This window comes from Portunus trituberculatus, unplaced genomic scaffold (genome assembly GCF_017591435.1).
Source record: "Portunus trituberculatus isolate SZX2019 unplaced genomic scaffold, ASM1759143v1 PGA_scaffold_522__18_contigs__length_968829, whole genome shotgun sequence".
Classification (NCBI taxonomy): Eukaryota; Metazoa; Arthropoda; class Malacostraca; order Decapoda; family Portunidae; genus Portunus; species Portunus trituberculatus.
Window position 1 is genome coordinate 462,935 of NW_025541691.1, and position 16,840 is coordinate 479,774.

The window sequence follows — 16,840 nt, forward strand, 5'->3', positions numbered from 1 at the left end:
CCCTGGCCGCCCCCCTGACGGACCTTATCAGCACTTCCGTCCCCTTCCACTGGACCCCGACCTGTGACCAAGCCTTCCAACACCTCAAGGCGTTTTTCTCCTCGGAACCAGTGGTCTGGACGCCGGATCACTCCGCCCCTTCCATCTACAAGTGGACGCGAGTGGAGTTGGAATGGGTGCTGTCCTACTACAAACGGATCCTACAAGCGGCATCCTCCATCCCATCGCCTATCACTCCGCGAAGCTGAAAAACCATCAACTCAACTACTCCACCATCGAGAAGGAGGCTCTGGCACTCGTCCTGGCGCTCCAACGTTTTGAGTGCTATCTTCATCCTGGTCCTCAAATTACGAAGGTCTTCACCGATCACAATCCTCTGGCCTTCCTTCACGCCATGAAGAACCGAAACCAACGCATTCTTAGGTGGGCCTTGTTAACTCAACCCTTCAACTTGGAAGTCCACCATATCAAGGGGGTGGACAACATCATCGCCGACGCCTTATCAAGATCTCCCGTCTCACCTCCTTCATGAGCCCATTACGGAGGTCTTAGGGGGGAGGAAATGTTACGGCCCGCCCGTAACATACATTACTACCATCACCTCCTCCGCTTGTTACCTCGTTCGCCACCTCTCCGCCTCCCTTCCACGTCACCGTCTCGTGAACCTTCCACGCCACCGTTTCATGAACCCTCCACGTCACCGTTTCATGAAGCCCGCTACTGTCCCGAAGTTGGATTCACGCGGCCCTTTCGACTCAACCGAAAGTGTTGAGCCAGCTCTTGGCTTTCTGGATTGGAAGTTGAGATCCAAGCCTCAACCAGTGAACACAACGCCTCTTGGGTCTACCGTGGGATCAACCATCACCCAGCATTTCACCACTGCGACACCGCATAAGTATCACTTCCCTCGTCCGTGTTTTCCACATTGCCTCTATATAGGATTAGGATTATTGTTAGGTATTAAGTTGGGTTCTTTATTGTTGTATTTATTACTGTGTTATATGTATATGTGTATGTCATTTTCCTGTGTTTCATGTTATATATCTGTGTTTCATGTTTCTTGTTATATATGTGTCAATTTCATTATGGGTTATTAAAATAGCTTTTAAAGTGACCCCTTTTTTCCTCACCAGCATGCTTTTTTTATTGTTATTGTTCTCACCAGTTGAACGTAACACGGATGCAGTGTTTTTTTAGACACTGTAGAGTATCAGAACTAGCACCCAACGAATCAGAGAGAAGGGAGGAAAGGCATACAGATCCAAGCCCTACCATGGAAAGGCAAATGCCTCTTTCCAAGCTCCCGGGTCAGGCAAAGGAGACACATAGAGGTAACTGGTGATTTAAAGCAGTTGCAAACAGATCCATCTGCAGTACACCCAACACCTGGAAGACCTGCCTGCACACTCCTGCATGTAGGGTCTTCTCTGACCCCACACACTCGTGACTGAGGATGTCCACCACTGCATTGCGCTGTCCTGGCATGAACCTGGGACAAAGGGAGACCGAGTTGTCCTCACACCACCAGAGAATGTCCCCTGTTAAACCCGACAGAGACTCAGACTGGGTGCACCCCGAGTTTCATAAATAAGCCACCACTGTCGAATTGTCTAACATGAGAGACACCACCATGCCCAGAAGCCCAGAAAACAGCCATCATCTCCAGTTGGTTGATGTTGTGGAGACAACACGCCTGAGACAAGAGAGTCCCCCCAGCTGCGCCCCCAAACCATAAAGGGACGTGTCAGAAAACAGAGATTTCCAGAGGAGCCATCACAAAGGGAGCTCCCGTGAGATTATGACCCTGATCCATCCACCAGGAGAGGTCTGCCAGACACAGCCACCAGGATGGGTTTGACACTGCCTTCCAGTGTTTCTTCAAGCACCATTGAAGAGACCAGGAGTGTACCCGGCCTCTCCAGGGAAGCCAGATGACCTAGGAGTGACCTCCATACAGACACAGTAGGGGCTCTGTCCTCCAGAAAACTCTGCACCACCGACAGAAACTGGCTGATCCTTACTGACAATGGAAAAACCAGAGCCCTCACTGAATCCAGCACCATGCCCAGGTACTGCTTCCTTTGGCTGGATACCAGGTCTGATTTGGGCAGATTGATCTGAATACTCAACTGAGCACATAGCCGAAAAACAGCCTGGATGGTGCCTATGCACTCCTGGAGAATGGGCCCTGTGACCAGCTAATTGTCCAGGTAATGGCACAGGGATAATCATGTTGATGAGCTCATGAAGACACTGGCGCCATCACCAGGGTAGAGACCTGCGGGACAGTGGCAAAGCCAAAACAAAGAAACAAATGAACCGTAGGTACTTGCAAGAACGAGAGTGGATTGGTCCCTCAGATCCAGAGACACCATCCATTCCCCCACGTTCATAGACTCCAAAACTGATGCCACCGTCTCCATCTGGAAGGGGCTGACCACTAAAAACTTGTTCAAAGCCGAGAGGCTGAACACATTTCTCCAACCCCGTTACCTTGGGTGTGAGGAGCAGATGACATAAAAGCCTTCTAGCTTGCCCACCACAAGTTCTATTGCCCCTACGCCAAACATGTTCTGCACCACTAAGTCCAAGGTCATATGATGATCCGACCCCTCTGCATAACTCAAACTCTATGGGTCTGGCAGACAAAGGGGGTGGATGCAAAAAGGGGAGAATATACCCATAAAGCAGAGTCTTCACTATCCACTCTCCTGCCCCAACCTCCATCCACCCTCTCCAGTGCCACGCTGCAAGCAAGCGCCCAGAGGCACAGGAGAGCATCTACCCTGGCTATGGGATCCTCCACTGTGAGAACCCCTGGCCCGTAAAGCTTCCCCCATAGCAAGGGCCTGGGGACAGGAACCAACAAAGAAGCACTAAGAAATGCACCCCTCCTCATCTGCCCTTTTATCTTGCTCCCACGGGGTGTACAGGTTAAACCCCCAAAAGAAGAGGCCAACCCCCGTACCACAGAATAGAGTGCACATTGCTGAGAAGCCAAGTGCTCATTGTCCTGCACCCTGACCACCACCACTGGGTCAAATAGCACATCAAAAAAGGGAGAAGAAAAAAGTTAGCGCTCCTCCCTGTCAGAAAATGTATGAGGCAACGAATCCACTACAGCCTGCCTCCGTAACATAAGGAGTCTACAATGTAGCTCCTCAGCATAACGAAGAATGTCCTTATTAGCCTTGGCCAGTGCTGATAAAAATTCCAAAACATCCTGCTCCATGCAAGAAGCAGCACCAGCCCATGTAGCCAAAACCTGGTCTGTCTAAGAGGCAATGTCAGCCAAGGAGCCACACACTTTCTCCACTTGCGCCAACAGGCAGAAGGAGACAGAGACCACTGAGTTGCCCACCAGCCATAGACCATCTAACTCCTCATTAATTGGAGGAGGAGCCAGTGAGACTCCTCATGCAGATAAAAAGACCTGGCCCAGCCAGACCAGTCCCAAGACAACTGAAAATTGGATGAGCAAGGCTTAAGCTCCTTCAGAGACCTGCACTGGGCTTCCTCACAGACAGCCTGAGCCATAAGTGACCATGGGAGAGCAAGTGAGAGCTGGCAGGGTAAACTGAGCCCTGTACCCTTTCTACACCCATAAGCTGGCACAAGGAAGAAGCCTCAGGTGAAGGTAGATACAGGTAGGCCCTCACTTGGCCTATGAGGTGCAAATAAGATTAAACACCTTCTTGACTAGGAGGCACTTACTCCTCATCATCCTCACAGGTCCCGGCTGCAGAAAAGGGGGTGGGTCAACTGGCATGGGAGGCAAAAGATCCTGGCCCACCCCACTGCCACCAGGCACAAGAGCTGGTGGGCCAGCCTCAAAAGAAGCCTCCTGAATAAGTGGAAGGCTACCTGGTTCAGACTCACCAGGGTCCACATGGCCCCAAACACTGTGAGGAAGAGGATGGCCGCTAGGCATGGGAGCCAACCCCTACACAAGGCACATGAGTCTGGTCACCTGGCATGGAAGCTTTGTGGCTGGCACCAGCACTCATATTCTGGGTAGGAGGAAGGCCACCAGACATTTTAGCAGCATGGCTGTGGCCAAACTCCACCACCAAAGAAAATGGAATAATATCACATACGCCTAAACCATGTGAGGGGATGATAAGCTGGCTGCTAGGCATGGGAGCCGTATGGCAGACGCCAGCCTCAACATCCAGGCAAGGAGTCTAGCTGCCAGGCATGGGAGCTGTATGGCAGATGCCAACCTCCGTATCCTGAGTAGTGGGGCTGCTGCACCACAAAAGAACCATTTTTGAATGTGTCAACCAAGGAGGCCTCATGTCAGATTAGACATCAACTTAGAATAATTCAAGCATGCCAGACAACCTCTGTGTCATGTGTAAGAATAAGTGAAGAGAGGGAGCACATGCATAAAAACTAAAAGATTCACTGTGTGACTTAGTACTGCATTATAAAAGCTATGCACATATATTACAGCAATATCTGAGCATACCCTTTATTGACACCTATCCTCCAAAAGAGTTTTACAAGGAGCAACTAGAATACCTAAAGAGGTCAACACAAACTTCCCTGTCAGGGTCTATTTACAAATTATTTGCAATAAGTCCACCAATGTTGAGCCATCAATTCTATCCAGGCCATGCAAAGGGCTACTGATTCCTTCGCTTACCTTCGCACCACATACCCCGATGTCTTCAAGCCAGAACTCGCCAGCAGCCTCAGTTTCCAGCGAAGCATGGTATTTCTCACCACATAAAGATGGCCGGTCTACCTGTATTTTCACTGTCTGGCCCCTGACAAGTTCACCACAGCCAAGATTACCTTTGCTGAGCTTGAACGCTTGGGCATCTGCCAGAAGGCGTCAAGTCCCTGGGCATCACTACTTTATATCTTGACAAAGAAGGATGGTTCCCTCTGCCCTTGCGGAGACTACAGGTGCCTTAACACCCGAACAGAGCCGGATCACTACCCACTGCCCAACATCGCCGACAAAACCCCCTTCCTCTATGGCGCCAAAATCTTCTCAAAATTGGACTTGCTTAAGGATTATTACCAAGTCCCCATGCATCCTGAGGACATCCCAAAAACCACTGTTACTACACCCTTCGGCACCTACACTTTCAACTACAGCTGTTTTGGTCTACGGAAATCCGGTGCCACCTTTCAACGAATGATGGAAGGCGTTCTTGGTGATCTGCCCTTCTGTACCTGCTATATCGATGACGTCCTCATTTTCTCCTCTTCAAAGGAAGAACACCTACACTATTTCTCCACTGTCCTGGGACACCTTTAGCGAAATGGCCTGATGGTCCACTATGACAAATGTGTTTTCAGGGTAAGAGAGGTTGATTTCCTAGGTCACCACCTCTCTCCTGCGGGCGTTTTGCCCTTATCTGACAAGGTAACCGCCATCCAGGATTTCCCCACACCTGTCACAGTCAAATCCTTCTAAGAGTTTGTGAGGATGGTCCACTTTTACCACCATTTCCTGCCTGGGATTGCATCCACCATGGCACCACTTTTCAAAGTTCTGGCAGGCAAACCCAGGGAGTTAGTTTGGGGTTCCTTGCAAGCACAGGCCTTCCGGGAGACGAAACTCTCTCTCGCTGCTGCAACCCTCCTTACTTATCCAGTCCCTGGGAAGCCTCTCCTTGTCACCATGGATGCTAGCAACATCCGGGATTAGTGCTGTTTTGGAACAACTCATCCATGGACAGCCACGCCCTCTGAGTTTCTTCAACCGCAAACTTCGTGGAACTGAAATGCACTACTCTACCTTTGACAGAGAGCTACTCGCTGTCCACCAGGCTGTCTGCCACTTCCATCACTTCCTGGAGGGTGCCACTTTCACTGTAATTATGGACCACATGACTTTAGTACATGCCTTTACTAGGCAGTCAGATGCCTGGTCCTCGGCAGTGCCGTCACCTCTCAGCCCTAGCAGAGTTCAACTGCACCTTCTGGCACCTGCCAGGCAAGAGGAACCCTGTGGCTGATGCCCTCTCCAGAATTCCAATAGACACGGTTCAACTGGGCTTCAATTATGCTCATCTTGCCACGGAACAGCTACGAGACCCTGAGACAGCAGCAGCAAGAACATCGCTTACAGCCCTGCAGTGGGAGGATGTTCCCCTTCCCGGTTCCGACCTGACCATCCTCTGTGACATCAGTACTGGGCAGCCATGCCCATGGATACCAGCACCTCTTCACCATCATGTTTTTCACCTTATCCACAGTTTGTCACACCCTTCACGGCTAGCTACTACACGACTGTTGATGCAGAAATTTGTATGGCACAGTATCTCCCGCGATGCCGGGGACTGGGTTCAGTCCTGCACTTCCTACCAAAAATCCAAAGTTCATTGTCACACAGAGTCAGGCACTGGTCCCTTCCACCAACCACAGAGGCGTTTCGCCCATATCCACATGGATGTCGCGGATCCTCTTCTGCCGTCATCTGGGCATTGTTACCTGTTCACTGTGGTCGACCGCTCGACTAGGTGGCCTGAGGCCATCCCAATGGTTGACATCATTTCGGCGTTCTCCACTACTCTCCGGGTGGATCTCCAGGTTCAGAGTCCCGGAGCATATTACGTCCGACCACGGCACCACCTTCACAGTGCAATTATGGACGTCCTTGGGGCAGCTGATAGGCACTTCGGTCCACCATATGATTGTTAAGCACTTTTGGTTGTATGAAGCTTAACTTTGTTTGATTAGCAGGCCAACTGTAGATTCTGTAGGCCCACATAAAGTTTCAAGTTTATTGTTTTTATTTATTGTCCAGCCGAGCGGTTTCACTGGTAGTTTTAGTGTTTCTTAACAACCCAGGTGTACAAGGAAAACTCAGTGTATAAAAGTTAGTATATTATGTACAAATTAACAAGTGCTGTCTACACGCCACGTACAGTAACATATGGAAACGTGTTTTAAACTCGGGAAAATGTTTGTAATGTCACTGAGTACACAGAGTCACTAAGTTCCTGCAGCACACAGTTCACAGACACACACACTTGACACACCCTCACTTCCCAGTCGCCGGTTATCTTCCTTCTGCCGCGGTCACCGGCGCCCACTGCGCCCACCCTCCAAGATGCTGACACAAGGGCGTCGGTCATATGACCGGGGAAATATCCACTGGGTGTATTGTGTCGTGCATTACCTTTATTTCTCACTGGTAGTGATACCTATATAAAATACATCCTACCTATAGTGATTACATTAATTGGTTTAGTTATCTGAGTCAATCATGAGTGCAACGAAGTACTAGTTAGTTTTTATGAAATAGAGAAGCACTTGCAACCCCTGTTTAAAGGAAAAGACGAGGTCAGCATTTATACATGTTGCACCACATTACGAAAGATTGCATCAGATTCCTATATACTTATGTACAATGAGTCCTACCTATCCTATGGCGGGTACATCGCTCGGTCACCTACCCGTTGCGTCCTCGTGACGTATCTAGAGACATGTACCTAACCATGTTTATGCAGGTTACAAAGGTGTCTTCCTGCTGTCGGTGGAGCCTTGCTTTAAGAACATCATACAATGAAGTAGCCCTTTTAAGACAACAGAACAAAGGTATTAGTAAAATACAGAAGACAAGGACAGGTATGAACACCGTAGGAAAATGCACATAAGGTGTTAGATACTCTGGTAGAGACTCATGTATGCCGGTCTCAAAATCTGAGATATTAGTAAAAGAGAACTCAGAAACAGAGTTGGTAATAAATTTCATTTTTGTAATGTTTAGATTATTTAGAGTGTCTATTTGAAAAATAGGAGAGGTGGTTAGAAATAAAAGCCTCATGATACTTTCCAGGAAAAACATGAAAATTTTCCGACTTTAAAGAACACACGTTCAACACTGCAAAGTGACCTGAAACCTCCTGATACGCAGAACCATTAGGACTCTTCACTGACACATACAGAGATTCAGAGAAAAAGAAATAGTTATGTCCATGGAAACTCTTATGAAATCTAATTTTTAATAATAAAATTTATTTCTTCACTTACCTGTTTTTCATACAAAATATAGCAGTTCCACTGCTCCACATACCTTTTCGCCGAGAAACCGCCCGCTTTAGCGCTACGCCTGGCAGCACAGCGCTCATTGCTGCCGCCAGCACACTGCATGGACAACCAGTCAGTTATTTCTCAAGGGAAAGAACCTGACTGGGGGAGGAAGGGAGGGCAGTGAAGTTTTGTATGAAAAACAGGTAAGTGAAGAAATTAATTTTAGCATTAAAAATTAGATTTCTGTCACAGACACCTGTTTTTCATACAAAATATAGCAGACTCCAACACTGAAGGAGGCGGGAGTCAGAAGAATGTGCCAGGCATAGAGGGTGAAAACAAACTGTCCATATGTAGACACTAACCTCTTGGCTGAGGCCGGGCAGCATAGGGGTGCCAGCGGGCTCGGCTAAGGGTTTACGAAGTCCTCCTAACCCATGTGTCTAAAAGGGAGCAGGCCTTAGGGGTCAGGGGATGAGTGTTCCAGGAGCGTGCTCAATACCCTGACGCAGAGGAGAGAACCCCGGCTACTGACCCAATCAACTAAGACGAGCAGTGTAAGGGAGCACTGGAGTATTCACCTGAGGGAGCCGAAGCGTTACCCCAGAGCAAGGAGGACCTTGTGGTAGTTGTCAGCCCACAATGTGACTGGCTGCAACAACTGGACCCAGGGAAAAACGTCGCCTTCCTTCCGCACTATATCGCGGAGATAATGGTCGGCAAAGACCGAGTGTCCTCCAGCGTGCTGCCTTCAGGATGGTCAGAACCGAGCAGTTTTCCCAGAGGAGCATGGAGGCAGCAATGCCATGGATGTCATGGGCACGGGCATTGACCTCGAGGCAAACAGTCAGAAATAGCCTCATGGGCAGACTTGATGGTATCCCTGAGGAAGTATGAGATGGCTGCTTTTGACATAAGTCGAGAAGGGCGTTTAACTGCAACAAACAGATTCCTGGGCCTTGTCTCTGAAGCAGTCCATTGTAAGTAGTGGCAGAGAGCCCGAACAGGGCACATAAAGCGCTCCTCATCCATGGAACCGAGAATGGAAGTAAGGTTCTTAATACAGAATTCCCGGGGTGTGCTGTGAACTCCCGTATCCGTCTTAGCAATGAACTCAGGGAGATACCAGACTATAAGATCCTGTCCTTGCCAGCTAGTCCGGGAGGAGAGGGCTTGGATCTCCCCTGCCCTTTGCGCTGTAGCTAATGCCAGGAGAAAAAGAGTCTTCCTGGTCAGGTCCCTGGAGGACAAGAGCCAAAGGGGCTCGAAGGGGGCCTTGGACAGGTAGCGAAGAACTACATCCAAGTTCCAGGAAGGACTAAGATTCCTAGTAGGTCTGCGGGGTTGAGAAGAGCACGCCTTGACAATAGCACTCAACACCCGGTCATTGTTGAGGTCCACGCCCCTGATTGCAAAGACTTCATTCAGCATGGCCTTATAACCCTTAATGGCAGAGGTAGAAAGATTGCAATCCTGGCGCAGGTGAACGAGTAAAACTGCGACCTTTTGGACCATGGGATTGGAGACAGTGTGGCCGTGATCTTTGCACCACTTCCTGTACACCTTCCACTTGTGCTGATAGTTGGAAGCAGAGGAAGGCCTCTTGTCGTGAGATAAGAACTGGGCCACCTTAGAGGAGAAAACCCTGTGCCTCAGAAAACGTTGGATAGTCTCCACCCTGTCAGCTGAAGCCCGGGGAGACCGGTGTGGAACTTGTGGATGTGTGGCTGTCTCAATAGATCTTTGCGAAGAGGGAGGCGGCGGGGAGGCTCCGACGCCGCCAACAGATCTGGCAACCATTCCTTCTGAGGCCAGTAAGGGGCTATGAGGATGAGACGCATGTTCCCGGAAGCCCGGAGCTTATTGAGAACTCTCCTGATGAGGGGGAAGGGTGGAAAGGCGTACAGATCCTGGTTGTCCCAATTGTAGAAGAAGGCGTCTGTGGCGATGGCCGCCGGATTCTGAAAGGGGGACACAAAGCTTGGAATCCAGTAATTGAGACAAGTGGCGAACAGGTCAACTGTTGGGTAGCCCCAGACCCGCCACAGCAGGTGACAAACATCCATATGTAAGGTCCACTCTGTGGACAGGGAATGGTGTCAGCGGCTGAGGCAGTCGGCCATCACATTGACTGAGCCCCTCACAAACTGGGGCAAGATCGACACTACATGCGCTTCTGCCCAGTCGAGGACCTGGCGTGCCTCGAGGTTGAGAAGGATAGAGTGAGTACCCCCCTCCCTGTGCAGGTAAGCGAGGGCCATGGTGTTGTCCGAGAAGACAGCGACAACTGAGCCCCTCACCACCTCCGTGAAGTGCTGGAGGCCGAGACGGATCGCACGGAGTTCTAAAATGTTCACATGGAGCTTCTGTTCCTGGATGTTCCACAGGTCACTCACAGAAGCCTGGAGGAGCGACGCACCCCAGCCGACTGTAGAGGCATCCGTGTAGAGAAGGTGGTCCAGAATGGCAACCTGAAGAGGCTGACTCTGCCCCAAGTTCTCATCCTCCAGCCTACCGTCAGTAGGTGAAGGGCACCTAAGCACCAATAAGAGTAGTTGAGTGCGTCCAGACAATGACCAACCACTCCCTCCATCCTGGCGACCTCCTGCTGGTCACGGATAACCCTCGGCTCACGGGAGCCCGAGTTCAAGGCATGGTGCAAGTCCTGGTTAACGGCAGTAGCCTTCCCTGAGCTTTCCTGGTCCAATACTGTCTACATCCTGGCAAACTTGCCTGAAGGATACCCAAGGGAAGCCGGCTTCCTGTCATTGGCCTTCAGGTAAGCATTGTTGGCTTGCTCCCTGAAGAACTGGAGGGGTTGAGCCCTAGCGAGGAGAATCGGCCCTCCCTGTGACTCAGGTGCACCAGCTTCAGGCGCGAGAGGACCCTCTTGCTCAAGCCTTTGGCCCCTCACGTCCTCAAACACTGAATTGATGTAATCCATCATGCGATGGTACATGGAGGCCGATAGGGGCTGGGTCTCATCCTCCTCCAGCCCCCCGGGGATGTGGAGGAACGGGGCAGGTCCTGGAGACAAGGAGGCCGGGCCCTGCCACCCCGAACAAGAAGGCCGGGGGGAACCATGGAGTACCTGTCTATCAGTGCTATCCATGAGGAGAAGGTCACTACCCTGGAGACGGGCAGTCCGGGGGGTGCCTCCAGGAGCGGAGACGCCAGCCTCAGAGGAGAAGCGCACACCTCGAGGGGAGGGGAGGTCCTGGCGCCTCTCTGGCATAAGACAGTGGGTTTGGTAGGACGTAGGAGGGTCGGCTGACTCTGAGCCCCTAGCGCCCGAAAGGACATAGGTGGCAGCCCATGGATAGGGCGTGGGCAAGCCACCTGGTAGGCGAAAGGGCAGAGCATCACCCTTGCCTGGGCCCTCACCCTGGGCCTTGGGGGAGGGGCCAGGAGCAGTGCACTGGTCCACCCTCTCCCTCTATTCGCTCTGCGCGCCAAGAAATAACTGACTGGTTGTCCATGCAGTGTGCTGGCGGCAGCAATGAGCGCCGCGCTGCCAGGCGTAGAGCTAAAGCGGGCGGTTTCTCGGCGAAAAGGTATGTGGAGCAGTGGGACTGCTATATTTTGTATGAAAAACAGGTGTCTGTGACAGAAACTATTTTAGGTACCAACTGTTTGTACGGACAAAGAGAAAGAGCTGCTGAAGCATCCTCCTTAGTCAAAACTACTTCACAACTACCACCTTTTTTTGTGGGTAGGAAGGCAAAAAGAGATGACGGGCAGAAATACAAATTCTGATACTCGGACAGACATCCACCAAGTGTTGAGAATTTATCAGTCGCGTACACTGAAAAATCATCTTTGACAAGTACCAAAGAGCTTTCTGCGTCTAATATCATTACAGTATTGTTTACCGTAAAAGGGAACGGTTCCAATCTGTACAATTCAAAGATTTCTGTTGATTTGAAAGGAATGTGAATAACTATGGCCTCTGTCGTTAAGACAGATTCCACCAATGGGTAATAATGATGGATCAAATGCACATCAAATAAAGGGGATAAATTAAAGACCCTTCTTCCAATTTCCAAGGTACGTTTAAAGTCCTTTTCAGGGAAAAGAGAAGTGGTAACCCTACCCATGGCTGCATCCACAATATTCATTGTTATTCTGTGATTCTGTGGTTAGTGTGCAAAAGAGATGAGACAACATTCTCCAAAGCAGACAAAGCATGTCTAATAACAGAAAATTCATACAAAGAATCTAGTTTTCTTAACATCTCATTTACTGAGTGTCCCAGAAGATTCATATAAGAAGCTAGTTCACTAATCTGCTTTTCCAGCCTAGCAATATTTCTGCAATTTAGGTTAATAGCTTTGTTGTTAGCTTTGGCCACAGACATTAATTGGTTATATCTATCTTTCAGCTCATCTACATCCTCATTCATTGCTGTTCCAAACAACATTTGAGATAGTTTACCTATTCCATCAATCAATCCTCTTTTAGTGCGGTTAGTGACCGACAGACCCTCATAATTTTCCAAAGCCAAGGTTATCATGTCATTTACATAGCGCATTCGAGCATGCAAAAGGGACAGAATCTCAGTAAGCTCCCCGGAACCATCCGTGAATTCCTTTTCTAAAGTTCCCAAAACCGCGTTCAGCTGGCATGCAACATCTCGAAGCCTCTCTGGTATTTCCACCAAAGACTCGGGGGGTAGGTAACCCAGAAAGCATCTTCAACCAGATAGACTTTTCCCAGGTGACCGGTCAGAGCTCCTGGCTTGAGAAGTGCAGGCATTAAGGCGATGCTTGCATGCAGAACGAGGATTACTAAGAGGGCAAACATCTCTGGAATAGATTTAAGAGCTTTAATTACAAGAACGAAGGTTATAATCATGGGTTGCGACACTCTGAGCACCTCCAAGCCGAGTAGTTTTGTCTACATAGGCTGTTTCAACTAAATCCAGATTAGCCTTGACATCGGTCCGTTTAAGCCGATCGCAGTACACAACATCCAGCGTGTTTAGCAATGGATCTAGTATTTCAAATTTATGTCCATGGAGTTTGTTTACTACCAGACGTGGTCCAACAAATTTAGGAGCTAACTTTGCGTTTCTCTCAGGGACCTTAACCATTACTGAATCACCAATTTTAATTCTTACAGGTGAAGAACGCCGGTGTTGCTGTGAGCTCATGGCCGTTTTAGAAGCTTTTAACCTGTTTGTGACTCCTTTATATGTGTCTGAAAACACTTTGAGTTGGCATTTTGCATAATCGTCCACATTGTTAACAGGATTCTGTGGACTGCTCAACAAGTCGTACGGAAGTTTCTTTTCCACTCCATAGATTATGTAATATGGAGTCCTTCCCGTAGACTCACAAACGCTACTGTTTATGCTAGCAGCAACATGAGGTAACCAATCTTCCCAATTTTCCATAAAGCCATTTACGACTGGGCGCAAAACGCCAAGAATTTTCCTGTTCGCGTGCTCCACCAGCCCATTGCTTGCAGGATGATAGGCTACTGTGAATGTTTGTTTTATGCCAAACTGTTTACAGATCTCCTCCAATACATTGTTTCTGTCCCATTGTCACTTAATAAGACTCTAGGAGCTGAGTAAGGACAGAATAGGTTTGTCACTAGAGCGTGAGCTACCGCCTTGGCAGATTTATCATAAAGTGGAGCTAAAACTACGTACCTGCTGAAGTGATCAACCATCACCAGCACATACTTAGAGCCCTGACGACTCTTAACTGAAAGCTGTAGTACGTCTATAGCAACCACATCCCAAGGTCTTTCAGGTGGAGGATATTCCAAGATAGGAGCAGGTTTAGGTACGCTACCCTTATGCTGAGCGCACTGTACACACTTATTAATGTACTCATCTATATCTACACGCATTGTAGGCCAATAATAGTTCATACGCGCAGCTGACAGAGTACAATCTTTCCCTTTGTGTCCAGCGATCGCAGTGTCATGAAGTAAAGACAATACCACCGGTACATGTGATTCGGGTATCACCAGTTGTGTTACAGGATCTTTTACCTGAAGTCCAGTATCTGCAGAGGACCTTCTCCTGTGTCAAAAAGAACTGTGAAAATGGCACATGTGTTTTGGGTAAAGTGGTTTCATCACCAGATTCCAGAGCACAAATGACCTTGCTCCAAACATCATGCTGACGTTGAGCATTAGCCAGCTCATGCAGGGAAAAGTTTTGTATGGTAGGAGTTTGTTCTACCACACCTCCAACATGCACATTTCGAGACAAGGCATCAGCCACTACATTAGCTCGACCAGGCCAATACTTGAAGGTTGGGTTAAATTCCCATATAGTTAAATACCAACGAGCAAGTCTGCCGCTCAGGTTTCTCCCTTTGAAAAGTTCAGTAACTGCTGCGTGATCAGTGTACACGGTTATTGGATATCCCAAAATGATATCCTTAAACTGCTTGAGAGCCCAAATAATAGCCAGAGTCTCCTGGTGAGTTACAGAGTAATTTGACGCTGCTGGTTTCAGAGTTCAACTTGCGTATGCAATAACGCTTTTTTTACCACTTGCATCAGTTTGCATCAACACCGAACCAAGCCCCAAGGCCGAAGCATCCATGTATAAAGTAAATGGAGCTTCATAGTCTGGAAAAGCCAAAACAGGAGCATGGGTGAGTGCAAATTTCAAGTCCTCAAAACTTTTATTCTGGGCTGCATTCCAGTGGAAAGGAATGTCCTTCCTTAGCAAGGTATTCAAAGGTGATGCAATTTTTGAAAATCCCTTTACGTATCCGCACAACCCAAGGAAAGAACGAACATTTTCTGCATTCTTTGGTTGTGGAAAATTTTTAACAGCGAGGATTTTGTCCTCTACTGTGTGAATTCCATCGCCATCCACTACGTGGCCTAAGAATTTAATTCTTGATTTAAGGAATTTGCATTTAGTTAATTTGGCTTTAAGGCCAGAGTCTCTCAATTTCAATAAGATATATTCTAAACTGCCTAAGTGGGACTTTAAGTCTTTTCCACATATGATCACATAGTCAAGGTACACATATACATTTTTGCCTATTTCCTCAGCAAATATAGTGTTCATCATGTGCTGAAAGGTGATTGGAGCAGATTTTAATCCAAACGGCATGCGTTTCCATTGAAAATGGCCTTGAGGGGTACTGAAAGCCATGACTGCTCGCGATTTAGGTGCTATCGGTACCTGCCAGTAGCCACTTACAAGATCCAAGCTACTGAAGAATTTATTTCCTTGTCCTAATGACATTAATAAGTCTTTTAGAACAGGCAGAGGAAACCTTTTGTCCTCTGTCACTTCATTTACTCCCCTGAAATCAATAGCAGGCCTAAATTGTCCATTTTTCTTAGGGACTAGGAACAGAGGTGAATTCCAGGGTGACCGGGAGTTCTCTATAACTCCTTGTTCCAACATTTCTTTGATTTGATCCTCAACCACTTGCCTTTGACTGTGTGGAAGTCTATAGGCTGGTATGTATATTGGGTTAGTTCCTGGTTTTAATTTTATGTGGTGCTCTGCTCTGTCAGTTGTACCTAATGGTTCTCCGGGTAAAGCAAAGACATCACGATACCGCTTCAGCAGTTGAATGAGTGAGTTCCTTAGCTCGGGGTAATCCGCTACCGTGACAAGGTTTTCTAGCGTTTGCGTCTCTGCCATTAAGTCTTCACTGACTGAGGCACATACAGAGGAAACACTGGGTTTAGCCAAGTCTATGGGTTCAGGCGCCACCTGTCCATCATACGCTAACGCTTCACTCAAGAAAACTCCTTGTCTGAGTTTAATTGGTCCACCCGTGGTATTTACCACAAGAGCAGATGTTTGATGTCCATCTCGCACGGTAAAAAGAGCCGGTTTCACTGCTAATCTTTTCACCTTACTAGGTCCTTCTATGCAGATATCACAACCCACTCGTGCATTTGGGACGGATACAGGGATGTGCATAGCTGTACGGTCAGGAATGTTATGACTTCCAATTACCGTAGCCTGAACAACTGTCCATATCCCTTGATGTGTTGTTTCTCCCGCCATGCACAAGAGCTCGGGCTGGTTTGCCACAGCCTTAACTCGCGGCTTAGCTCCAGAGTCGGTAAGCATTCTCTCACCTTGTTCTGTGGTGACCTTCCTAACAACAGAAACTGACTGGGCAAAAACAAATTCACCATCTGGTGCCTTTTGTACCTTTCTCTCGTATCGGGATAAAGATGCTAGGCTTCTGGGCGTCCCCATTGCCTGAAAACTCTTTCCTTGATACTTGATGACATTACTGTCAGGAATTATTACCATACGGTTGGATCTTATAGACATCAAACCCAGAAGGCCATCTGAGGGCAACCCGAAGTTTGATGCCACGTAAAAGTCCAAATGCATAGTTGAAGTACCCTTACCCACGTTTACAGGGAGACGAACAATACCCAGAATATCAAGTGGGTCACTAGTAACTCCCTTTAGGTTAAGGTCATTTGGCATAAGGCGATATCAACCACCACGGGACACACGCTTCAGTGCTCTATAAGCCCTTTCGGACAGCACATTAACAGAAGCGCCAGTGTCCACGGCAAATGATGCTTTTTTTTTTTTTTTTTTTTACGTAGGGAAGAGGGCCAGCCAAGGGCAAAAGAAAGAAAGTTAGAAAAAAACCCACTTGAGCGCTGGCTCTCCAAAGAGTACAAAAAGTGCCAAAACCGTCAGCCAGAATTAGGGGAGCAAATGCCTCCATACCTCCCTCTTAAAAGAAGACAAATTGTAGGAATTCGGAAATACAGATGCAGGGAGGGAGTTCCAGAGTTTACCAGTGAAAGGGATGAATGACTGAGCGTACTGGTTAACTTTTGCATTAGAGAGTTGGACAGAATAGGGATGAGAGGAAGAAGA

The 16,840-nt window shown here is 48.3% G+C and overlaps 1 protein-coding gene across 7 annotated transcripts in view; it reads right to left on the reverse strand.

Moving 5' to 3' along the window:
• Positions 1-16,840, reverse strand: part of LOC123500960 (inactive hydroxysteroid dehydrogenase-like protein 1) — a 323,618-nt gene that overhangs the window by 274,355 nt on the left and 32,423 nt on the right. The gene's annotated exons all lie outside the window — the stretch shown is intronic.